Here is a 7,605-nt window from a genome sequence, read left to right as displayed (position 1 = left end):
TGATTACTAGATATTGGAATGTAAAATGATAGTCCATCTAGAAGCTCATGATGTATTGCAGTTTGTTGTTTTTGGAAATGTTAGCGTTCGGATTTGGCCTCAGGCTGAAAAAGACAAAATCCAAGGCAACATCAAACCACTTAGCCTCGTAGCTAGCCCTACGAGGACAGGAGAGGGCTCTCTCCGGGTCTATCTCGACAAAAGGTCTTCAAAGGGCTGAGATGACCAATAAAGAACACTGATTTTAGGCTAGTAAATTGATAGGGAAAGTTTGATTTCAAATTTTTAGGGTTTTGTTGGAAAACTGAGCACGACAATTTTGGGTGCGGGGATGAGACACAATTTTTGCAGAGGTCTTTTTGGGGCAAGGTAGGAGATTGTCTTGATGCCTTTGAAATAAGTGAATGGATAGATATGACCGGTGAGGAGCTAAGGAGAGCAAGAAACCATCGAGATTTCTCCTTAAACAGATGAAAACATAGATATTAAGCAAACTTAAAGGCAGAGCATAGAAACCATGAATTCTACCTTAACACTTCATTTACTTAATTTGCAGAAGAGAAGAGTAGGAAAATGATACACATAACAAACTTAAAAGTACATGAGAGAAACACACCATCAACACAAATCACCACAGGAATCCCAAATAGTGCTGCAAAACCCTGGTCTTTCCTTTGCCAAAATTGCAGAGATACAAAGAGTAATACAGTCTAAGCTTATCCCTCAAGAGTCCAACCATGAAAATGACTAAGAAAAATCACATAATATAGGCAAGCTAACATATTTCCTTGCCTTTAGGGGTCGAGCTCATCATCCTAGGAGCTGTTTCAACCAATTCTAAACTGAGCACTACAATCTAGGCAATCAAAACAACTTGCCTCTATAAGCTAGGAAACCAATTCATTCATTAATTTTTTGCTATTTTACGAATGAATCTTCTAGAATAGGTAAAAAATTGTCATGTCAACATAAAATTACATCAATTACATCAAGGAGGGTGAAAAATCCCACCAAAAGTCAAAACTGGTCAAATGCTGCGTTTTCCTGCGCTGAAGATGAAAAATTGAGAAAATGTCCTGATGTGTAGCGCGCCATTTCTCAACGCGTAGCGCGCCTTTCATCTCACTTTTGGGGCACTTCCCAGCATCAAAATTGAGCTCAGGTGGGCTTGTTGGAGTTATAGATGTCTACTTTCCAACCCAACTGGAATTTTTTAATTTGGAGTTCATTTGCCCTATCAAAAATCAAATCTCCCAAGACTGGTCAAAATGTGCCAAATGAGGCTGCCTCAAGGCAGAGTGCTGTTGCAGTCAACTTTTGAATGCCTTCCTCAACTCAAAATTGAGCTCATGATAGCTCATTGGAAATATCTTTGTGTCTAGTTATCATTTGACTCATCAAAAAAGTCATTTGGCCAACCAAGCTTGGAGAAAACTTGATTTTCCCAAGGTCACGTCAGAGGTGCATTCGATTCTCCTGAGGCAACAATATTTTTGACATTTCTCTAAAACCATGACACGTGTGTAAAAAGTGAAGGAGGTTTTTCTTCCTTTGCCTGTTGTGAACAAAAACCTCTCTCAGTTTTTAAAAATTCATCTTTTATTTCTCAGAAACATCATGTGAGTAAAACCTATCCCGATGTGTGAAACAAGGGATTTTGTCGAAATGAAGCGAAATGAAGGGGATAAGAGGCTTCTAAATTCTTGGGGAAATTTTTGGAAGTAGGGAGGGATGTTAGGAAGCAGGGGAAAGTGAAATTGTGGGAGATCGAGTGAGGGGAAGGGGTCCAAAAGAGAAAAACACAAGCCTAGCCTAGAAAATTTCCAAGTTGTGGCAAGAAACTAGGGTTTGTGGAAAAATGAGGAATTTGGGGAATCTCAGTGATGGGAAGTGTTTGATAAGGTACATGAAAGATAAGGGAAGATGTATGAACATTTTGATATAAGTTTTTCTAATGATTTGACCATCCAAGAGAAATTAGCTTTCAAAACCCTAGGAGAGGGAAATGACCTTGCCTAGGCGCAACTGAAGCACGAACAAGGTGTAAAATGACTCATTAGACACTGACATGATAATGAAAACCCTATGAATGATGATAGACTCAGCAGAATGATGACATGGATTGGCATTTGGGCAATTTTGAAAAGAGTGAAAGCAAACCCTAGACCTAATGCCTAGTGACCAAATTTTGCTTGAAGACTCACTGAAATGACAAAATTTGACCTTAACACTTCAAAATCACTTTGTAAGAGCACGTTTGATCACTGGAGGAAGGCTGGAAAGATTGAAACTAACAGGAAACACATCTACCGAGGAAGCTAAAAATTACAATACGAAATCCATGAATGTCATTTTTAATGTTCTACCAAATCCCGTAAAAGAAAATGTTGGTCAATGCTTAATGACCAAAATTATTTAGGAAAGGCTCCATAATCTCTACTCAAAGAAGCATACAGGTCAAGATATATATGTTGATAATCATGTGGATCCTAATATCTGTTGATAAATCTAGGGCATGAATAGTTAAAAGATTTATGTGCTTGATAATTTCTTGTGATATACTTTTACTTCTTAGCTTAAAGTCTTTTCTTCGTTATTTTATTATTGTGTTCTTTTCACCAAGACAATTACCAATATGCACAATACAAGACAAGTGACACAGTATGTAGGCTTGTCAACTAAAGCCAAAACTTCTCACCTCTTGAGGAAAGCCTGACCAAAATTATTCTTCCAGATCTTCAATTGACAAGTACCAAGACCATGACACAAACCCTTGACTCTAGTATCCTCCCAATATCCTTGCCACTAACCTTGTTTCTCTGTCTCTTCCCTTCTTCTTCTTGATCTCGAACTGCTTTCCTCAGATCCTTCTAGAGAAACTCGGTTTCTATCCTTTACACTTCTTCTTCTTGGCTTCCTCTAGAGAATCTTGGTCTCTAGGCTTTAACTGATCTTCTCTTGATAATCTCAGTTTCTAGATCTATATCTTGGTCACCTAGAAGAAACCTCTTTTTCTACCCCAAAAGAAACCTTCTTTGCTTCCCAGAAGAATCCTCCTTCACTTCCCTAGAAGAAACTTCTCTTCATTTCCCTAGAATAAACTAATCTTCACTGACCGAGAAGAAACTTTCTTCTTCGCTTTCCTAGAACAATCCTCCTTCTTCGCTTGCCTAGAATATTCTTCCTTCTTCGCGTGCCCAGAAGAATCCTCTTTCTCAGTTCTTTGTAGCCTTCTTCTTCGCACTTCTTCAATGAATGATTGACGAGTTTTTATTCCTTCAAGTGAGGTCGATTTAGGCTTTATATACACCTCATCTCATGTCCTTTAGGCCAAAATCATCACTAGATGTTAGGTTGACTTATTCTAGCATTTTATTCCATCGTTGTAGGCCGACTTGAAGAGGATAAGTGACAAGGTCTTGGAGGATGCTTTACATAGACAAATTTGACCTTTTACAAAGTGTAACATGACTTCATTACATGAAAATGACTCTATCATTTTATGACTAGATGAGAAATAATTCCTAAAGACTCTCAATGGGAGTCTTGACTCAAAATAAAATCTCTAGCTCATGAAACCCATGAAGAAAGTCAATACAATAATTTTATTTTTCTTCTTTACATATCATTACATAAAATCATAATTACATTTCATTATGAAGACCGAACCTAGTTACACTTTTCAACGCTCCCTCTTAACTAGGCAGGTCTTCATAATGGTACTTGTACTTTCACAATTTGAAGAATTTCTCATAAGAATAATTCGAATTGGTAACTCATTTGTATAGCATCATATCAATCAGTATTGTTACATAGCAAGGCCTTTACTAACAACTCCTTATTTCTAAAAGATATGAGCTCAATGCTAGTGAGACCAATGATTTATAGAAACTCTCATCATTGTCTCTCTTGGAACTTCCCATACCTGAGTACTCAAGGTATGTTCCATGAGGGATATTCTTATCTTGGACTCCACATCCCTCAAAGAATATCAGTCCTCCAATATTATTCGTACATTGGACGCCTAATCTCATCCTCAAAGAGAATTGGATGCCAAATGATTACCCAATCCTCCATTCTGTCTTCCCAGGTGAAGACTAGAATGACATGTCTATCTCTCCCTTTCGAATAGGGAGGACATATTCCAATAAAGGAATGTACTCATTCCTACCAAAAAGGAATGAACATAAGCTCCCTCTTAGCCTAGGAATTTCTAAGTTTCTTCCAAGTAAGAAACTTATTTTCATGCTCCCTCTTAACTAGGGACCTACAACAGTTCCTCATGTGGAACAACCAACTACTTGAAGAGATCCTTCCTTCGATGTCATTTATTCTTCGTCATGGAGTATTCATCTTTCGAGGACTTCTTCATAGGGCACATAAAATCCATCACTTTCATCCATGAGTTAGTCATGTCCGCATTTCATCAAAAAGTGATTCATAAGTTTTCCATCTAGCTTTGCTTCATGTCATGTTTCTTTATTTATGTCGTATTTTCCAAAAGGATCTGACATCCTTCTATATAGTCATTTTGGAAGTCATCCACAGATTTCCCTTTGTCAGCCTTAGATAAGCCTATCAAGGTATTAGTTCAAAAATAAGAGATGAACACTTAAATCAAAATTACCTTTGTGATGGTATTTCATCATGACATCTTCCTATAGGTATCATCATCCTGTATCAAAATTGTCACATTTCCCAAATATATCCATTGTCAAGGGTCCTCATCTTTTTCTAAATCCTATCAGATTCTTCATATCTTTCTGGGAGATATTCTAGTCAACTCTTCTTGGGCTTGGATGTTGAATTCTTCTACCTTTGTTGCATATTTTCATGATCTCTTCCTTTCTTTTCACACTTTATTCCTAGGAGCTTTAAATCAAAGTTCCTCAATTGTAGTCAACTTCCTCATGATTTATATAAGAACATATTATGTTGATCTTATCTAGTGTGACTTATGTCTTTCTACAATCTTTTAGAGGAGGAGATCCTTTATTGTTTTGATCATTTTTCCAAGGTGGAAATAGTGACCCATATTATCTAGAACCATTTGGCATGACTCTCATAATATCCTATGTAATCATACATACCTCATCTTTCTTATCGTTCATCCATACATCTTATAGCAACTGTAGGAATTTACAGGGTAAGTTCCTCAGACAGAATACCAAAAGACACTGCTCACAAACAGATCGCAGATCAATACACCAGTATTTTGACGTGGTTAAAACCCTCAAAGAGGGAAAAAATCCACAGCCTGAGCCAACGCGGCCACTTCAGGCAATTTATTAATAAAAGAATGAAAATTTACATATGCTTCTCTCATAGACAGATTACCCTACAAATGAACCTCCATGCTCTTTAAATAGAGATCATGGGCCAATCGGGTGTTAAGCCACGGATCAAGTGTCGGTAATACCGAGGAGAGAATGAACCGTCAGATCACTACATATTGTGACCGTCAGATTGTAAGTTACAAAATGTACATAGTAAAGAAACACACTTTACCTAACTCTATACTAGACCAAGTTGTACTTAACTATTTCCTATGTGTTGGAATATCCTAACATTCCCCCTTAAGAACAACTTGGGATAGGATTGAAGGATTTTCAAATATGACACAATAGGAGAAGGAAGGAGGCACTAGAGCCTATCCCCCCTTAGTGACAACTTCCTGAACTCCAACCATAAATCGAAGTTTAATGAACTTCGCCTCTGTGAGAGCCTTTGTAAAGATGTCTGTAACTTGATCATCTGTTGAACAATATTGCACTTCAAGAACATGGTCGTGAATGAGCTTTCTGATGAAGTGTATGTGCAGTTCAATGTGTTTGCTGCGCTGATGTTGGACTGGATCTTTGCATAGCTGAATGGCACTTTGATTATCACACCAAAGTGTAGTCGGATGCTGTTGTTGAAAGCCAAACTCTGACAGGATCTGACGAAGCCACAAGGCTTCCTTACTAGCTTCTACGGCACCATGATACTCTGCTTCTGCTGAAGAAAGAGAAATGGGACCTTGTTTCTTGCAAACCCATGTAATAGGTCCTGAACCAGGAGTGAACACATAACCTGCAGTAGACTTCCGATCATCAGGGTCACCAGCCCAATCGGAATCAGTGAAACCAACCAATAGAGGAGATTCTTCGGTACTGTAATGAATCCCAAACTGAATTGTACCTCGAACATAACGAAGTATTCTTTTAGCTGCTTTCCAATGACTTTCACGTGGGTTTTGCATAAACCGAGCAACAAGGCCAACAACAAAGGAAAGGTCAGGACGAGTATGGGTTAGATACAAAAGTTTTCCTACAAGTTGACGGTATAAGGTAGCATCAACTTCAGGAGAAGTACAAGTGACTGAAAGTTTGACTCCAAACTGAAAGGGAGAAGGGGCCGGCTTACAGTCTTCCATGTGAAAATGTCGTAGAATGTCACAGGCATACTTGGACTGGGAAAGGGAAATACCTTCCTTGGATTGCAAAACTTGAAGACCAAGAAAATAATGTAAGTGTCCTAAGTCTGTCATTTCAAACTTCCTTTTAAGGCTGGTCTTCACATGGTTTATAAGGTTGGGATCACTACCAGTCAGGATAAGATCATCAACATAAAGAACAAGAATGATAAGAGACTTGCCCACTTTCTTGGTGTAGACAGTATTATCAGAATGACACCTAGAAAAGCCATTTTCTAAAAGAAAGTTATCCATTTTGGCATACCAAGCTCGAGGAGCTTGCTTGAGACCATAAAGGGATTTCTTAAGCCGACATACAAGGCTGGAGTCTATTTGTATAAAGCCAATAGGTTGTTCCATATAGATTTCTTCATGCAAGTCCCCATGTGAGAAGGCAGATTTAACATCCATCTGATGGACTTCCCATTTGAAAGAGGCAGCAAGGGAAAGAACAAGGCGGATAGAGTTCATTTTGGCAACAGGGGAGAAGGTTTCAGTATAGTCAATGCCTTCAAATTGTGAAAAACCCTTAGCAACAAGATGAGCTTTATGTTTATCAACTTTCCCATCTGGTCCATACTTGGTTCTGTAAACCCATTTGCATCTAACAAGTTTTCGTCCCTTTGGTAGAGGAACAAGATCCCATGTATCATTTGCTAATAATGAATGATATTCTTCATTCATAGCTATTTCCCAATCTGGATGGCCTGAAGCTTCTGCAAAGGTGTCAGGATCATAATTCACTGAAGCTTGAGCCAATAAAGAAGAGGCTCTATCGAACTGAGAACGTGTACGTCGATGATCTGTAGGATCACCGGCAAGATCACTTGCTGCATCCCGAGTAGCACAGACCCATTTTGGAAGCTGAGGAGCTGAATGAGGATCCTAAGAAGATGGGGGAGGAGTTTCATCCTTGCTTTCATCATCTGAAGAAGAAATATTTTCAAAAGTAGAAGAGATAGGGAGAGGTGGCACATCCGCCGAACTAGGCTCGCAGGCCGATATATTTTCAGCAAACCTTACATCTCTTCTAATTATAACATTTTTGGACTTAAGTGGAATAAGTCTATATCCTTTAACATCTTCAGAATATCCAACAAAAATAAATTTTTCACTCTTAGGTTCTAAAGCTTTATGTTTCTCATCTGGAA

This window comes from Pinus tabuliformis, chromosome 8 (assembly GCF_031772625.1).
Source record: "Pinus tabuliformis cultivar Carrire ecotype Pingquan chromosome 8, CPIR1, whole genome shotgun sequence".
Lineage (NCBI taxonomy): Eukaryota > Viridiplantae > Streptophyta > Pinopsida > Pinales > Pinaceae > Pinus > Pinus tabuliformis.
This window is presented reverse-complemented; position numbering follows the sequence as displayed.